This window comes from Miscanthus floridulus, chromosome 5 (genome assembly GCF_019320115.1).
Source record: "Miscanthus floridulus cultivar M001 chromosome 5, ASM1932011v1, whole genome shotgun sequence".
NCBI lineage: Eukaryota > Viridiplantae > Streptophyta > Magnoliopsida > Poales > Poaceae > Miscanthus > Miscanthus floridulus.
In genome coordinates this window covers 29,464,948-29,482,487 of record NC_089584.1, presented here as the reverse complement: position 1 = coordinate 29,482,487, position 17,540 = coordinate 29,464,948, and the positions used below count along the sequence as shown (strand labels likewise).

Here is a 17,540-nt window from a genome sequence, read left to right as displayed (position 1 = left end):
TCGAGTTGCCAGTGGGGGAGGTTTTTGTTTCGTCAATGGGTGCACGTGAGCGCACCCATGGGTGTAGCCCCCGAGCCCCTGGGCGATTCAGGTAGAATCGTCTTAGGGTTTTTTCAGCGGGCGTGTGTGCGTGTTTTTTAGTCGAGACGGAGTCATCAACCATGGCGTCGTTGCGTAGCCGAGGATGTTAGTTTTGGGATCGGGAGAGGTGGAGCTCATGGATCCTGTCGTCGGTGCGCGCCGTGGGATCGAGTGAGGTAGTTTGTTTAGGGACCGGACGAGACGGAGCTCGCAGGTCCTGGCGTTGGTGCGCGCCGTGGGATCGGCCAAGTCGGAGTCGTGGATCCTGGCCTCGGTGCAGCCCGCACAGCCGAGGCCGTGTGGCAGAACCACCTAATCTAATGCCTCCCAGGAGTGTTCGTCTTCAATTAGACACTAAGCACTCAAGGGAGGACACTAAATTACTCGGTTCCGTCGGGCACACCCCATGGGAGAACCCAAAAATCCATATTTTTGCCATCAGGATCACAAATGAGAGAATAAAGCTTACATCATTCTTAATCATTTCTTACATCACTTTTAATACAATATTAGAGTACAGTATTTATTATTATAACAGCGGAATGTAATCATATTATCAGAGTTACGAATATTTTAATTGAACAACGGAATATAAACATATGAACAGAGTTACAGCGGAAATAAACAGGTATTCATGGCATGATGAAGCATTGGTATATAAGCTATGACAACAGATTATAAAACTTTCATTTATAAAAATATTTGATGGGAGTTATAAATAAACACTACGATCGTAGCGTAAAGAAATCCTCTCTGAGCCCACCAGGAGGAATCCACACACAAGAGTCAGCTCAAGCCTCCACCTGTCACCTGCAACAGGGGGGATAAAACCCTGAGTACTCAATTATACTCAACAAGACTTACCCGATAGGAGAAAAGAGAAGATTCCAAGGATATGCAAGGCTGTCTGGTTTGTGGGTTGATTGCATTTGCAGGAAGCATTACTAAGCGTGCGTCCTTATATTCAATTTTTAATAAACTGCCACATTGGTTCATTAACTAACCATTCTATGTAAGCACCTGTGCTACTTTCAAGCAGGTGGTAAGCAATCAGAGTTCCTTTTTCCATCTTCCATCTTTCATCTTCAGTTCTTACTACGGTGCTAGGCCACAGACGAGCCGTACCAGATTTTCCGGCGATTCACGAATCAATGCCCCCAGCTGGGTACCCCAAAAACACACGCCCCGCTTGTACCCAAGGCACAAGCAGGACCAACCCATCACCCTCCTGTCCCGAGTGTCCAGGTCCCATCCAAACTAGGACTCTAAGCCCCCGCCCCTGAGTCCCGGATTCAGGGCGGTGCAAGGACCTCCTCCACCAAAAACAAACCCTGATAGTCGATCCAAAAAGAGCCAAATTCGTGATAAGAGAGCAACAAGTCTTCCAAGCGCCCATACCCAAGTATGTGCTCGGGATAATAAGTCTGTGACTTGCCTAGAGCCTTATGCAACGACTGGTCCTTAATCGACACGGATAGGGAAAATAGTGTAACCAAGCCATGCTCCGCGTCCACGGCTACACAACCTCTTACACCCACCAATACCCAAACCATATCCCTACCCGGTCACCATTTTTCCTTTCCACCATTTATATTTTCCAAGTGATAATAATACAGTAATATATTTCCTATCTCTCATGAGTGACAGGCAATCACTCGACTTCTACCGGAGTCCTGTAGCATAGCATTCTACACGATCCTATCATACTAGTAAGACTCATAGGATAAAGATATATATGCAAGTGGGTTTCATTCAACCCCTTAAAACTTAATGCACAAATATAATTTAAACTATAGCAAAATAGGGGTTATGCACCGGGGCTTGCCTTCAGCGGGCACGGTGTCAGCAAAGTCAGTGACGGGCGGCTCCGAAACGTCCTCCTACACGAGGATCTCCTCCTCGTACTCTTCGACGACTTAGTCGTACTCCTACTCGCCCGTAGTCACGAACTCTACCCACTCGTTATCTACATGCATGAAATGATGATGCAACGCTTAGTAATACGGCAACAACAACTCTTAAAATAAGAATACATCTACTAGGCTACTAAGCTAACTCTAATGACTAATACGCAAAGTTACCTATTATTTCCCACTAAACAGGTATGAAACATTTCATGTATTACCTTAGCAACTAAAGGCATCCTTATTGTTAATATCAATTTACTATATATATATGATAAAACAAGGTGCACTAGCTACCATATTTATCAACCTATTCTAAGGCCACAAAAATTACAGTGAGCACATAATAATACAATGAACCTACTTTAAAAGAATTTTAGGGCTAGCACTTCTACCAATGCATCACAAAAATTTTCATTCTCTAAATACCATAATACTAACAAGCAACCTAAAATTAATAAGTAACCCTAAAACATTGCAGAACCATACGAACTAATTACACTAACAGATAGATCATGAATTTAGGAATCTAACAAAATTTATTTCACCATAAATAAATAAATTCAAATGAGCTCTAGAGATGAAGAAAATGATATTATCGGTGGAGGCTAATCATGCTATTGGACTTGTTGACCAGCACGTGACTGTGAGTCTAGAAATAATGAAGAAGGAGAATGAAGGAATCCTTGCAGGTTAGCTACCTCGGTCGATTATAGCTCGAAGAGGGAGATCGACAGAGCGCAGCCTTCCTAGACAAGAACAGAGGAACTCGATTTAGAGAGTAAGATGGTAAGTGGCGGAGTGGGACGGCTCGGCGGGCTTTGCGTGTCCTTTATAGGCAGGAGACGCGGGGCTGGAGGTGGAGCTAGCATTTGGCTAGCTGGTCATGTGAATTGGATTTCACGTGATGGACTTAGAGTGGGTCTTTGGTCATGAGTGAATTAATTCAAATGATGGACTTTGAGTGGTCTTTGGACTTAACGAGCACATCAAGACTGGAGTGTGCTTTGGGCTAAACGTGCTTGGTGGTGGGGTGCTGGTTCATTCATGCAGGTCAAGGAATTAATGGGGGAGGAGACCACAGGTCAAGAAAACATTAGAGAACGAGAAGATCAATTGCAAACTAGCTACCTCAGCTGATTATTGCAGCTCAGGAGAAATCGATATACGCAGCTTTCACAGGCAAGAACAGAGAAACTTAATTTGAGATAAGCAAGTGAGCAGCGGAACGGAATGGCTCAGCGGCTCGGCGTATCCTTTTAAAGGCAGGAGACGCGAAGGCGCAATAGCGACACGTCGTAAGGTTAGTGGCTAACTAGCTTGCTTAAAGGTAAAAAAACGCTACCTGTGTACGACGTGTTGCTGCGGATAAACAGTGTTCCCATAGTGAACAGTGTTTTCCATGATGAACAGTATTTTCTGCGGTGAATAGTATTTTCTGTGTTGTACAGTGCTGCCGTGTGGAAAATATGTCTGACCTTCATTTGCAAAGCAACTGAGCAGCGAGCAAATAGAGTGCTCAGCGGGCCGAGCTTGTGCGTGAGATTAATGCGTAGCGTGTGCGATGTTGCTGCCGGTCGGTCATGTGCTGCCAACTTGACTTGCTTGACACGACAAAGTAAAAAAGCACTGCATCTCACCAAAGTATATACGGAAGCGTGCTTCGCGGGCTTGCGAGTGCCGAGTGCGTTAATGGGAAATTGAGGAGAAGAAGAATAAAAGCTGGAGTTGCATCAGGATGACAATAGTGAATTGAGCTGTGCTGGAGAGTATTTGGTCAATGAGTAAGTTAGAGCTCAATTTGAGAATTAGTGAAATAAAATTTAATTTCTCATTTACCACATGTAATAATACATAAACATTATGCTTATGATATGGTTTAGTGTTTTGATTAAGGCGTAGCACCGAGGGTGTTACAATGACGCAATAATTTGGGGGATCCAAAAGGTCAGGACGGCAGCTGTCGCGGTTATGTTACCATTTTATCTAGGGACTAAAACTAGTCTATACGTAAACGTAATCATGTCACTAGGCCAAAGCGTTTCACTAAGCATGCTTATCAAAATAAACACGTGAGTATATATATATCATTTTATTTATTAATGGATTTTATTTTATTTATAAAAGTTGCTTTTCATGCTTAATCTAACAGTACAAACCATTCGCTGGCATCGTCGTTCGACATTCCTAAATATTTCTACGCAATGAGTAATTTAACTTGGGCGTTTATTTGAGCCCACGAACTAAGCCACACAGGATTCACTTCGCATCAAGTATCTTTTAAATCAGAAATTCCAAGAAACTCATTTCGAAAATTTGTCTTAGGCCTAAATCGCGGTGCTAAAGGAGCTCGTAACACTAGGGGTGTTACAGGCAGTTAGTCATTTAGTTTAGGGATCGAGCGAGGCGGAGCTCGTGGATCCTGATGGGGCGAGTTCAGGGTCATAGACCCAGGTGTTTTGGTGTGCAGTTTAGGCATAGCTGAGGGATGGGGCGAGTTTGGGGTCGCAAACCCAGGCATTTGGTGTGTAGTCGAAGCGTATCCGAGGGATGGGGCGAGTTTGGGGTCGCAAACCCAGGCGTTTTGGTGTGCAGTCGAGGCATAGCCGAGGGATAGGGCGAGTTCGGGGTCGCAAACCCAGGTGTTTTGGGTGTCTTGAGCCCTCGAGCCCCGTTGGGCTTTGGTAGGGGTTGGTTTGAGCTGTGTCCGTTACCCCGTCCTCAGTGTCTCACAACCGAAGGGGCTGAGCTTTGTCGCTTGCCTCGATCGCCCGGGCTTGAGTGACATGCTCAGTGAACTCGCTAATGGGTATGATCGAGTGGAATTCGGGTCCGTCATTCATGATGGGGTTGGCATAGCCCTCTTGTGACATTCCACTGCTCCTTTACCTGCAACCCGGTAGATGCCTGGGTCGTTCTGGAGACCGACCCGGGTGGCCTACTGGCCTCCCCCCAATGGAGATTCTATGGGCTTGGCGAGAGGTTTAGGATCGAATGGGAAGGTTGAGATAACCCTGTCTGCTTTGGGGTAGACTGGGCGAGGGCCACACGGGGCTCATCTGTGTTTTCTCCCCTGGCTATGTTTGACGTGGGGCGGCCTGAAGCCCTTAGTGGGTCGGCCTTCGAACCCCGATCGATCGTTGCTTATGTTGAATGAGGCAACTGCCGCTTTGTGACGCAACACGGAGCATTGTGATGCATTTTGCCGCATGTGCGATGCTTTAGTTCCTGAGCCCCTAGGCGATTCAAGGCCCAAATCGTCCGGGGGGCACGGGCGTATGGAATGAATGTGTGTATAAATGTATGAATGATTATATAAAGGAATTGCTGGGGTCGGTAGTGTTACCTTGATGACTTGAGTGATGGGGGTTGAAGAGCTCCAATCAGGACCCATGCTCGTCGTTCATGATGGAGTCAGCATGGCCTACATGGGGCGTCCCTTTGCTCCTTACTTGTCCCTTGATGTGTTTTTTCTGAGCCGTTCGATCGACATAGGAAGCCCGATGGTCTCTCCTAGCGGAGATCCTGTTGTTTGGGTTTTTCCATGTCCCGCCTGGGGAGGCGGAGAGCCGCCTGCACATGGTGATGCTTTGGTTTTTGCACCCGGCATGCGGTAGTGGTGGGCCAAACCTAGGCCACATCCCGTCTTACCAGGCATCATTCCGTCTAACCAGGAGTCATTCCATCGGTCAGTGTGCGTCCCATCGATCAGGGTGCATCCCATCGTTTCCCATCTGCATTGAATGGGGGAAGGGAGAGAGTTTTTCACTTTGACCTTTTGCCCCTCTTTAGCTATCGTGTTTCCTCCTTAGATAGGGGGAGGGAGAGGGCTTCTTGTCGTAGTCCTTTACCTATTCTCCAACTATTGCCTTTCCTTCTTCCTCCTCACCGAGAGTGCCTGTATGTCGCGACGATTCCTAAGTGAGAGAGAGGGTAAGCGAGGGGGAGGACTTATAGATCCTTTTAAGAATCCAGAGCACGATGTCGAGCTGGAGGCTGCCCGGGGTGGTGCTGGCCATCTTTGCCTGAGAAGGGGTGGCTTCCGCCGAAGGAGGTGGCGCGCTGGATTCATCTGCGAGGCCATTTTCGGGATGGAGTCATGTGTGGATTTTTTCTGGTGGATCTTCACCGGGCGAGTCTTATCGGAGGGGAAGTTGCCCAAGATCATGCTGGTGGAGGGTTCCGTGCCTGCAGCTGCTTCGGTTGGCCAATTCATAAAGTTTGATGAAATCTCTTCTAGCCATGGCAGCCATACCTTGGTAGCAGCGTCCCTACCTAGGAGTTGCCTCGACTACATGAGAAGGTCTGGCGTTCCATGCTTTTCTACTGAGCATCTATGGGTGCAACGCCTTTGAGGTACCCATTGCGCTCGTCAAAGTCGAGGGAGTGGAATCGAGCGGGTCCCTTGAGGTACCCGTTGCGCTCACCGAAGTCGAGGGAGCGGAACTGAGTAGGGCCCCTATGGCGGTGGTTATGTCCGGTGGCATGTGCCGTAGCCTCTCCTTTGGCGTCAGGCGATGTTGTCGAGCTGCGATAGTAGTATTTGGAGTAGTAGTTAGAAAATGTAATAGTTGAGTTTGTGGGTGAGCCCCCGTTTGAACAGTTTATGTATCAATGAATACATCAGTTCTGTTCTTGTGATAGAACCACTATCCGTTCCTTGTTTTTTATCCTAGCATAGCTTTTGTTTTTATCCTTTCTTTTTTGCACTTGCCCGTTAGTTCCATAGGCTGCAGCTTTTAAGAACCTAGGCATGGCCTGTGGGGCTCGGCTACTCGTAACTGTAGGTCATGGCAGGGTGCGTTCGGTTAGGAGTAAGAACAAAGTCACGTAGGGCAATCAAAGGAATGGAATGCGCTTCCTTTCGGGGACGAAGTTGTTACCATGTGATAGTAAAAAAGAGAGGTAGTATTTAGTATTGTACCCTCATGGAGCCCCCGAGTGACCCGTGCTAAAAGTGTTTGGGCTAGGGTGCTTTACAGGAGCAAGTGTTGACTAAAAAGCGGTATGACCAAATTTAGGGGAAAAATGACGTAGCTATTCGATGTTCCAAGTGTTGGTGAGAACACTGCCGTTGTCGTCCTCCAGTCGGTATGTGCCCGGTCAGATCACTTTGGTCACCGTATACGGTCCTTCCCATGGTGGAGAGAGTTTGTGTTTTTCCTTCGTTGATTGGGTCCTCTGAAGTACGAGATCACCGACTTCGAGGATCCTCCCCCTGATCTTCCTTTCGTGGTACCTACGGAGAGTTTACTGGTAGCGAGCGAAGCAGATGATGCTCATCTCACAGGCCTCTTCAAGCAGGTCGACTGTGTCTTGCTGAGCCTCCATGGCTCGGTCACGGTCGAAAGCCTTTACTCTTGGGGCGCCGTGGTCGAGGTCGGAGGGCAGTACTGCTTCAGCTCCATAGGCTAGGAAGAAGGGTGTGAACCCCGTGGATCAGTTTGGGGTCATTCTCAGGCTCTAGAGGATTGCTGGGACCTCTATAACCCATCTCCTGGCGTACTTGTCCAGTCGGTCGAAGATGCGTGGGTTAAGTCCTTGGAGGACCATGCTATTGGCACGCTCAACCTGACCGTTAGTACGTGGGTGTTCGACCGAGGCCCAATCGATCCTGATGCCGTATCCATTACTGAAGTCTAGGAACTTCTTTATGGTGAAGTTAGTCCCATGGTCAGTGATGATACAGTTAGAAACGTCGAACCGGTAGATGATGTCGAGGAAGATTTTGACCCCCTCTTCCGAGCAGATGTTGGTGATGGGCTTGGCCTCTATCCACTTGGTGATCTTGTCGACTGCTACGAGTAGGTGAGTGGAACCATCCGGGCCCGTTTTGAGGGGTCCTACCATGTCAAGGCCCTAGACCGTGAATGGCCAGGTGATGGGGATGGTTTGAAGTTCTTTGTGCCGGCAAATGAGTTTGTCGAGAATAGAATTGGCATCCCTCACACCTACGGACGACCTCCTCTATCTCGTAGTGCGGTGGGCCACTAAAAACCTTGGCGGAAGGCTTTTCTGACCAGCGACCTTGGGGCCGCGTGATGTTCGTAGATCCCGGCATGGCCCTCGAGGAGGAGCTGCTTCCCTTGGTTGGTGGGTATGCACTTCATGAGCACCCCCGATGGACTCCATTTGTAGAGTTTGTCACCGAGCGTGATGAAGGTCTTGGCGTGTTGAGCGATCCGTTGGGCGAAAGAACCTCCTCGAGGAGGTAGGCGAGTAGCGGCGCTCGCCAGTCTGTTTGATCGAGTGCCAATACGGCGACGTCAGTGGGTGATGTCGTTAGATGTACTAGGGTCGGAGCCCCTGAGTGCCGGCTTGGCGTCAGGGTCGGAGCCTCCGGGCGCTGGCTTGGCGTCGGGGTGTGTCTGGATCGGACCTTCCAGGACACAGACAGATGGCTCATGAAGATCATTGATGAAGACCCTGCTCGGGGATAGATCTCGCCTGGCGGCCAATTTTGTGAGAAAATTGGCGGCGGCGTTGTCCTTTCGGGGGACATGATGCAGCTCAATTCCCTAGAATTTGTCCTCGAGCTTGCGCACCTCTTGGTAGTATGGCGCCATGAGGGGGTTTTTGTAGGACTCCTTCATGACCTGATCGATGATAAGCTCCGAGTCACCACGAACGTAGTCGTGTAGCACCAAGTTCGATGGTGATGCGTAGTCCGTTGATGAGGGCCTCGTACTCCACGGCATTGTTCAAGGCTGAAAAGTGGAGGCGGATGGCATAGCGGGGCCTACTCCTGTCTGGAGAGATCAGATCGCTCCAGCCCCTGATCTAGGCGCCATGACGGACCCGTCGAAGTACATTGTCCAGTACTCGTGGGTGATGTCTGGGATAGGTAGATGGACCTCCGTCCATTCGGCAACAAAATACGTGAGAGCTTGAGACTTAATGGCGGTACGGGGGATATACCTGATGTTGTGGCCCATGAGTTCGAGTGCCCACTTAGAGATCCATCCCGCGGTGTCACGGTTGCGGATGATGTCTCCGAGCAGGTATGAAGTGACGACCGCGACTTCGTGGTTGGTGAAGTAGTGCAGGAGCTTCCGGGTCACCATCAAAACGGTGTATAGGAGTTTCTACACCTGGGGGTACCAGACCTTGGGGTCGGTGACTACGTCCCCGATGAAGTATACGGGCCACTGGACCATAAGGTGGTGTCCTAGTTCCTCCCTCTTGACGACCAAGGCAGTGCTTACCACATGGTTGCTGGCCACGACGTATAGGAGGAGAGGTTCTCTCCGTTCGGGAGCGACTAGGATTGGGGCCGACGTTAGGGACGCTTTGAGGCTCTCCAGAGCCTGCTGAGCTTCCTCGGTCTCGACGAAGGTGTCCGTCTTTTTTAGGAGCTTGTAGAGTGGCATCCCTCATTCGCTAAGCCGAGAGATGAACTGGCTCAGAGCGGCCAGACAGCCGGTGAGCCTTTGCATGCCATTGACGTTACATATGGGACCCATGTTGGAAATGGCCATGATTTTTTTGGGGTTGGCCTCGATGCCGTGTTCGGACACAATGTATCCTAGTAGCTTCCCATTTGGAACCCTGAAAACACATTTCTCGGGATTCAATCTGATGTTGAACCTTCGGAGGTTCGTGAACGTTGCGGCCAAATTTGCGATCAGGTCGCAAGCTTGAGCCATTTTGACCACTATGTCATCAACATAGACGGTGATCGTTGGTCTTGGCCGTTTGGCTTGATCAGGCTAATCGAGCGGGTCAATTTGGTCGGCGAAGCATTGCTGCATGCACCTTTGGTAGGTGGCGCTAGCATTTTTTAGGCTGAAAGGCATGGTTACGTAGCAGCAAGAACCATACGCGGTGATGAAGGAGGTTGCGAGCTGATCAGACTCTTTCATCATGATCTGAAGATAGCCCGAGTAGGTATCCACAAAGGAGATGATCTTGCAACCCGAGGTAGACTCAACTATCTCATCTATGCGCGGCAAAGGAAAGTGATCCTTTGGACACGCTTTGTTAAGGCCAGTATAATCAACGCATATTCTCTATTTCCCGATCTTCTTTTTAACAAGAACGGGGTTGGTAAGCCAGTCAGAGTGGAATACCTCTCTAATAAATCCGGCTGCCAAGCGCGACAAAGGAAAGTGATCCTTTGGACACGCTTTGTTAAGGCCAGTATAATCAACGCACATTCTCCATTTCCCAATCTTCTTTTTAACAAGAACGCGATTGGCAAGCCAGTCGGGGTGGAATACGTCTCTAATAAATCCGACTGCCAGGAGTTTGGCGATTTCTTCGCCTATGGCCCTGCGCCTTTCATTGTCGAAACGGCGCAGTCATTGCTTAGCGGGCTTTGAGCCTAGGATAAGGCGCAGCGCATGCTCGGTGATGTCCCGCGGTATGCCCGGCATGTCGGATGGCTTCCATACAAAGACATCACGATTGACGTACAGGAAATCGACGAGCTCACATTCCTATTTGGCCGAGAGCTAGGTCCCGATCCGCACCATTTCGATTGGGTCGGTGGGGTCGATTCCCACCGCCTTGGTTTCCTCAAGCGGGCAAAAGGCCGTCGAGGAGTTTGGTTTGTTGTAGTCTGGGACTGCTAGGGTCGACTACTCCCTAAGCCATGGAAGTTTGGACGAGTTGATGACCATGGTGGCGAGCTCGAAATGCTTGCGATCGCACGTGAAGGCGTGCGAAAAGGCGCTGCTCACGGTGATGACATCATCCGGTCCTGGCATCTTCAGCTTGAGGTAGATGTAGTTGGGGATTGCCATGAATTTGGCGTAGCATGGTCGCCCCAAGATGGCGTGGTAGGACCCTGGAACGTTAACCACTTTGAAGGTGAGGACCTCCGAGCGAAAGTTGGTTCAGTTGCCAAACGTGATGGGTAGGTCGATCTGCCCGAGCGGGTATGCCTGTGCTCCCCGGATCACCCCATGGAAGGGAGAGCCCGCCAGGTGGCGTTCTAACCGGGGGATGCGCATGGCGTCGAGGGTGTCAACGTAGAGGATGTTGAGCCCGCTGCCCCCATCCATCAGCACCTTGGTTAGCCGCTTCTTGCAGACTTGGGGTCAACGACGAGCAGGTAACGTCTCGATCTCACGACGTGGGAGGGATGGTCCCTCTGATCGAAGGTGATCGGAGATTCTGACCAGCTGACGAAGGAGGGGACAACCGTCTCGGCGGCACATGCCTCCCTATAGCGCAACTTGTGCTGGCGCTTGGACCAGATGGCATCGGATCCACGGAAGATCATGATGCATTCCTCAGGGTTGGGGAAGCCGTCTCCGTCCTTGCCCGCCACGCCTCCTTTCTTGGCTGCCACCTCTTTGTCGTCTCCTTCTTTCAGCCTACTGGCCTATCATAGGAAATGTTTGAGGAGCTCGTAGTCTTTGTAGGGGTGTTTGATGGGGTAGGCATGGTTGGTGTATGGGCTGTCCATGAGCTTGTTTAAGTGGTCAGACAGTCCCTGGTGGGGCTGCTTGCCCATGCGATCAGCCACGGCAACCAATGCGGTGTTGTTCAATCGGCGCCGATCCTTTTTGTTCTTCTTGCCCCTCTGTGTGGAGGGGCCCTCGTCTTGATTCATGTGCTTGGCCTTGCCTTTGTTCCGGCCTCCGTTCAAGACCACTCTGACCGCCTTTGTCACGTGGCCCTAAGGTTAGTGGCGATGTCGAGCAGGTCGCGGGTGGTACAGGACTTTAGGCGGCCAAGCTTGTGGATCAGGGACTCGCATGTCATCCTAGAGAGGAATGCGTTGACGATGTTCGCGTCGACGACATTAGGGAGGGAGTTGCATCATTGGGAGAACCTACGGATATAATCTTGTAGGGACTCACTGAGCTCCTGCTGGCAGCTCTTGAGGTCCCAGGAGTTTCCAGGGTGGACATACGTCCCCTGGGAATTTCCAATGAAGACCCTCTTGAGGTCCACCCAGTCACTGATGCTATCGTGTGGGAGGAATTCAAGCCATGCCCGAACATGTTCCCCCATGCAGATGGGGAGACACTGAATGATGAAATAGTCGTCATCCACCCCTCTGGTTCGGTAGGTGAGTCGGAAATCTTCGAGCCAAATATCGGGATTTGTCTCCCCAGTGTACTTGGTGATGTTGGTGGGCAGTTGAAAGTGCTGTGGGAACTATGCTTTCCAGATACGCCGATCAAAGGCCCGTGGTCCCGGGCCCTCAAGGCTGGGGACTCCGGTCGTCTGGTCGGTGACCATGCCTAGGGCATGTTTCATCGCTCCCCTCGATGGTTTGGCTAGGACCCGCGTCGTGTGCCCTCATCGCCGCCTGATCGACGTCATCATCATGCCAAGCCTAATGCCGATTGCTGATGACGCTATGAGCGTCTTGGTGCAGACCGGGCCATCCGCATACCGGTGGTCGGTGTAGAGTAGGCGCTAGGTTGGATCGCGACGCAGCCATTGCTTCCCGAGCCGCACTTGGCGGCTGTAGCAGCGAGCGGATGGAGCGATCCGTCTGGCGCGTCCCTAGTCCCCCGGTGGGGAGAGAGGGCACGTGTTGGAGTCACGATGTGGAGCTTTCTGCCTATTGAACGGCGGTGTCTTCTACCAGCACCCAGAGGTTTTGGTAGACCGCCCGCTCCTGGGGGACGACGAGCTCGGGAATGTCGTGCAGAAGCATTGCCGTAGCAGCGATGTTCTAGCTAACCTGAGCGAACTGTGGGGGATCGTTCCCCTTGTTCATGATGTCGTGTTGGACCTGGCGGACGCGACCCCGGGCACCGCCCGTCGGGTCATGTGCATGGGGCGCAACGTGCTACACCGAGCACGCCGGCGCAGGCGGCGGCTGGTTCTGCCGCCGTTGTCGCAGTTCCTTGGCGTGCTCTTGTGTAAACGCTAGGGCCTCTGCACATGGGTCCGGAGGGGTGTGAGCCTGCACGGACTTCACAACCACTGGTGGCTGTCCCAGAGCGTCCGCCATAGCGCACTCCTAGAACGGACGGTGGCTAGGTGCCATGTCGCCGATGCTGGAGCCGTCGCTCTCATCCTCATCATCTAGGAGTTCATGGAAAGTGGTAGGAGCATAGCTCGCCATTCCCATGAATTCGGATGTGAGAGGGGATGGCGCCAGCATCCTTCGGAGCCCCCAAGCGCACGCGTCCGTTGGGGACGTGAGGCCGTAGGAGAACCGATCATACGGTGTTTGCGGTGCAGTCAAAATGGTCCCTCCGAATAATTGGCGGGAGATAGTAACTAGAGAGTAAATAACAGTATGCATATTACTCATAGCGGGGTTTGAGCAGAAAGTTTGCTCGGAATGAAGCGCAGATGCCTCGTCGTTGAAGTCATCGTGCGTCCTAGAGCCGATGGAGGGTTCCCCTCCGATAGACGCCGGAACGAATGCCTCCTCGCGGAGGTGTAGTATGCCGAGCCGGTCGGTGATGAAGTCTAGGCTTCCGAAGAGGAAGGCCTGGGATAGTTCGAAGACGGGTGAAACCCACATCCCAACAGGTGAAAGTGCGGGAAACTCCAATGAGCCGAAGCGAGTCGTATCGCCTGAGCCCGCCATGGCGAAGGTGACAGAAAAGTAGGCCATCCGATGACCAAAAAGTGTTGAACGTACAACGTCTTCCCCATGGACGGCGCCAACTATCGGTGCAGAAAGTGACCAACAAGTAAATATTTATAGTTTTGTCGTACGTTGTGATCGGAGGTGGCCTAACACTCAATAACACATGGTTTATACTGGTTCAGACAACGTGCCCAACGTCCAGTTTGAGTCGGTCGGTGACATTATTCCTGAGCCCAGGTGCTCGAAGTTTGCAGTGGGGTTACAAACGAGAAGAAGAAAGATGGCGGGTACAAGAGGTCCGGTCGGACTCTGGTCAGAGGGACCGAGAGCAACGAGAGCTCCGCTAGGTGCTAAGTGTTTGAGCATGTGTTCATGGTTTGAATCTAGTGGTTCTGCTGTTGTGTACTAGTGAACTTGATCGATCTAATGAATCTGTTGAAAGAGAGCGCATCCCCTTTTATAGATAAAGGGGATGGCCTTACAAGTGAGAGGGAAGGAGTATGTTTGCTGCTAAGTCTTGCTTCCCACGTTAGCGGGTACAAGATGATGGTTGACGCCCACAACACTGTTGGATATCAGATGTACGTGGGAGGTTGTGTTGTCTTCTTCAGGTATGGCAGACGTCGGCGCCTACCATACTATTGATACCTAGAGACATGCAAGGGGTTTTACCATGTTCGCCTGGTACGGTAAATGCTAGCGCCCACAACACTGTCGATGCCCAGAGGCATATGGGGGAAGCCTTATCGTATGGGAGTTAATGGCACCCATAATACTATAGGAAAAACTGTCGGCGCCTACAATACTGCTTGGGTTCTGTCGTGCCAGGGAGGTCATAGAGTACTATTTCTACAGGTGTACAAGGTACGGATCCCCGATATTACGGTTTAACTCGTGCGCCCTGCCTTACTTTCTCTGTCCGTTTCCTGGTTCTTACCGAGCGGGCGTCCACGGTCGGTTGGTTCCAGTCAGCTCCGATCGTGCCAGTCGGAGAAGAGTAGTGAGCAAGGGTCTGACGCATCCCTGGTCGGAGACGCGGGTCGGAGTTAGGAGCGGTGTTTTGGCCAGGCCTTCCGGTCGGAGAGGCTGTCCGGAGGTGGGCTGGAGACCGAAGTGAGCGCTCCGGTCGGAGAGGTGGGCCGGAGTCAGAAACGAGCGTTGTTCCTCCTCGGCCAGGCCTTCCGGTCAGTGATTGGATCGCCCTTCTGGCCTATCATTTAGGTACTTGGGCCGGCCCATGAGTTGCGCGTTGTTTGCAACGTTGCAACCTGGGCCAAGCCTCTGTTGGGAAGCCGATCCGCGAGGGACCCCGAATTTATGAACCCGACACCATCAAATCCTAAAAGAATCCTAAAAGGGCATAAATTCAAACACTTCACCAGTTTGCAGTACCTATAAAATGAGCTGGTTCTTTAGACTCGGTAACAAGTGACGTACCTTTTTTGAACCGAAGATCTCAAAGTGATATTAAACGGCTTGTTTGTCGAAAGCAAACTTTAAACCAGTTTCCAAATATAACCCAGGAGAGCTCCAGATCTGTTAACATATAACCATTACTCATGGAAAATATATATGGAAAAAATAAATCAAGCCGAAGTGTGACCGGTGTACTTAATTAGATAGCCAATTCATAAATACTTACAAATAGGTGACATTGAGGTCCTTAATTAATTTCCAAAGCATTGTATCAAAATTAGATATGTCTGCTAGCTTAACTGCAATTGAGACACATTAATGTCAGCCATTTGCTCTAAATAGAGAAGAATCAGATAAGGGCATGAGAGTTCCTAAAATAACGAACAAGTAAAACTGGGCAGGAAAACTGATTCCTCAAACAGCTAGCAATTAATCATCCAGAGACTTTGTTCCCAAGCACGCAAGAGCCCAGTCCAACCAACCATACCAATTCACACCAATGAGCTAAATTTAGTGATGGATTTGGGTAACAATCAACTCAATGAAAAACATATACAAGAGATTGACACATAGGATTTGATATTTCCAAACAAAAACAGTAGGGTTAGAAGATAGAGATGAAGCAAACAGCTAGAATACAAAATCAGTGTAGACTTGGTAACCTGTTTGTCAATCTATGGCGCTTTTTTTTCCTTCCTACCCTACCCAATCCCAGATAGGATATACTGAGGTGCTTAGCTGTTTTAGATAATCTTTTTATTACCTGGTTTAGAAAAAAAAACAAATCAAGGCCCACTTGGAATTTAAATGGATTTGTGTACTCCAACAGTCCAACATGGACCACGACGGAGGCTGGATGAAATCAGAAAGTAAAATAGTAGCATTATATAAATTATAAATCGAAAAGTATAGAAGACCATGAAATAACATTTACGCTCACCATATTGATCCATGTGAGTTGACCATTATTCTAGACCACCATTAGTTGTAGAACATGAACGCTAGACAAACTTCTTAATAGAAATAAATTGGTAGCTCTTATTTATAATAAATATAATATTCTAAGGTCACCATTAGGCTAGAAAAAATGTGAACATGATTTGAGAAGGTCACCGTCGTACCACTTTTACCCCTACACCCAGTGCACACACGACACACAACAAACCTATAAACCTACAACTATGTCGCTGACTAAAATCTTCCTCCGCCCATTCCTCGTCCTCGGACACTTCCCCTGCCTTGGACCCGGCGTCGAAAATCTCTTCTACCACCACCTGCTTTATCTAGGCCTCTGAAGGCTAACATGCTCATCCATAACGTTCAGCATCTGAACTCTCCACCCCACCACTGAAAACATCTGCCCCACCATGAAAAACATTATATTGACACTGAATTCAACATTCTGACATTGGTGTTGTAAAAAAATCTGGAAAGTTATGCATCACCACAACAGAGAATCAGACTAACATGCATATCTAGGTGTTCCTGCAGTTGCCTTGCCAACTCCTCATCTCAGAACCAGTGGCTTTCCTCTTCTCCCATTCATCAAGGGCACCTGAGCATCTTCTTCCTTAACTTTGCCCTTGACAAATTATAACGAGTAAATTGATATGAAAGGTAAGGTTTTGGAGGGTCACCTATATATCTTGAGCAATTTGCTTTGATTTACCTTGCTTTCAATAGTGTCTTTGTTCACATTGTTCAAATCCCCATTCATTTGTTTGCCGTCAGAGTCAACTGGCACAATGGTCATGAGCAACTACCAACTTCCTAGCTTTATGAAAGGAAGATAGATCCAATCCGCCCCCACTAAATTCACCAGAGAAAAAGGGATTAAGTTCACTGTATTTGAAGCCTATATAAGTTTTGCTATTTCAAAATAGACAGAACATGACAGCATGGTTCGCTATTTCAGAACAGGACAGAAAAGCATGGAAGATCATTGCATTACTCTGCTATGCGGGACATTTTCGTCTTGTGGCCGCAAGCTGTAGTGGACGCACCCGCTTGCCGGGAGGCAGCCGGAGGGACAGGATCTGGCGGCAAGAGAGGCAGGACGAGTTCCCAAGCAGGCACCTTTCGATGCAGGCGGATGGCACACTACGCGCTGTCGCCGCCTCCCTCACCGCGCCCCCTTCACTACAGGCAGCGAGCACGACATACGGCACAGCGCGGATCTTGCGACGCAGACTTTAAGGGGCATTTCATTGAAGGGCTTACCTGCACGGAAATAGTGACTGTGAGTTGAGCACGCTGGCGCATGCGGAACGGGGGAGGGACGGCTTGGCGGCGTGTGCTCGCCATGGCTGCAGCTGCAACCAGAGCCCTATAGATTAGCCATGGCCGCCGCCGCCATTCATGGACTCATGGCCCTGGTCTCCGGAATGCCTAAAAGAGAGAGGAAGCCAGAAGATGATCACGTACGCGAATGTGGTGACGCGTCGAGAGGGCGGCCACGACATCGATCCGGCTGATGACGGCGTCGATCCGACCACCTCAACAATGATCCAGTTGGGGGAGATGAAGGGGCGGCGTGTCCACGCGAGGGCAGCCACGGCGTTGATCCGGAAGACGGCGTCGATCTAGCCGCCCCACGCAGATCCAGCCGACGGAGGCGGCCATGACGCTGA

At 50.1% G+C, this 17,540-nt stretch overlaps 1 long non-coding RNA gene across 2 annotated transcripts; it reads right to left on the bottom strand.

The window, feature by feature from the left end:
* Window positions 1-627: 627 nt before the first annotated feature.
* LOC136451871 (uncharacterized) lies at window positions 628-16,713 on the bottom strand. Of its 2 annotated transcripts, XR_010758663.1 has the most exons (5): window positions 16,580-16,713; window positions 16,378-16,492; window positions 15,137-15,209; window positions 14,932-15,030; window positions 628-891 (listed from the first exon to the last, which is right to left on the bottom strand). It is a non-coding gene; the product is annotated as an uncharacterized lncRNA (long non-coding RNA). The 2 variants fall into 2 exon arrangements; XR_010758662.1 differs by lacking the exons at window positions 628-891; window positions 14,932-15,030; window positions 15,137-15,209 and adding an exon at window positions 15,244-16,267.
* Window positions 16,714-17,540: the final 827 nt, after the last annotated feature.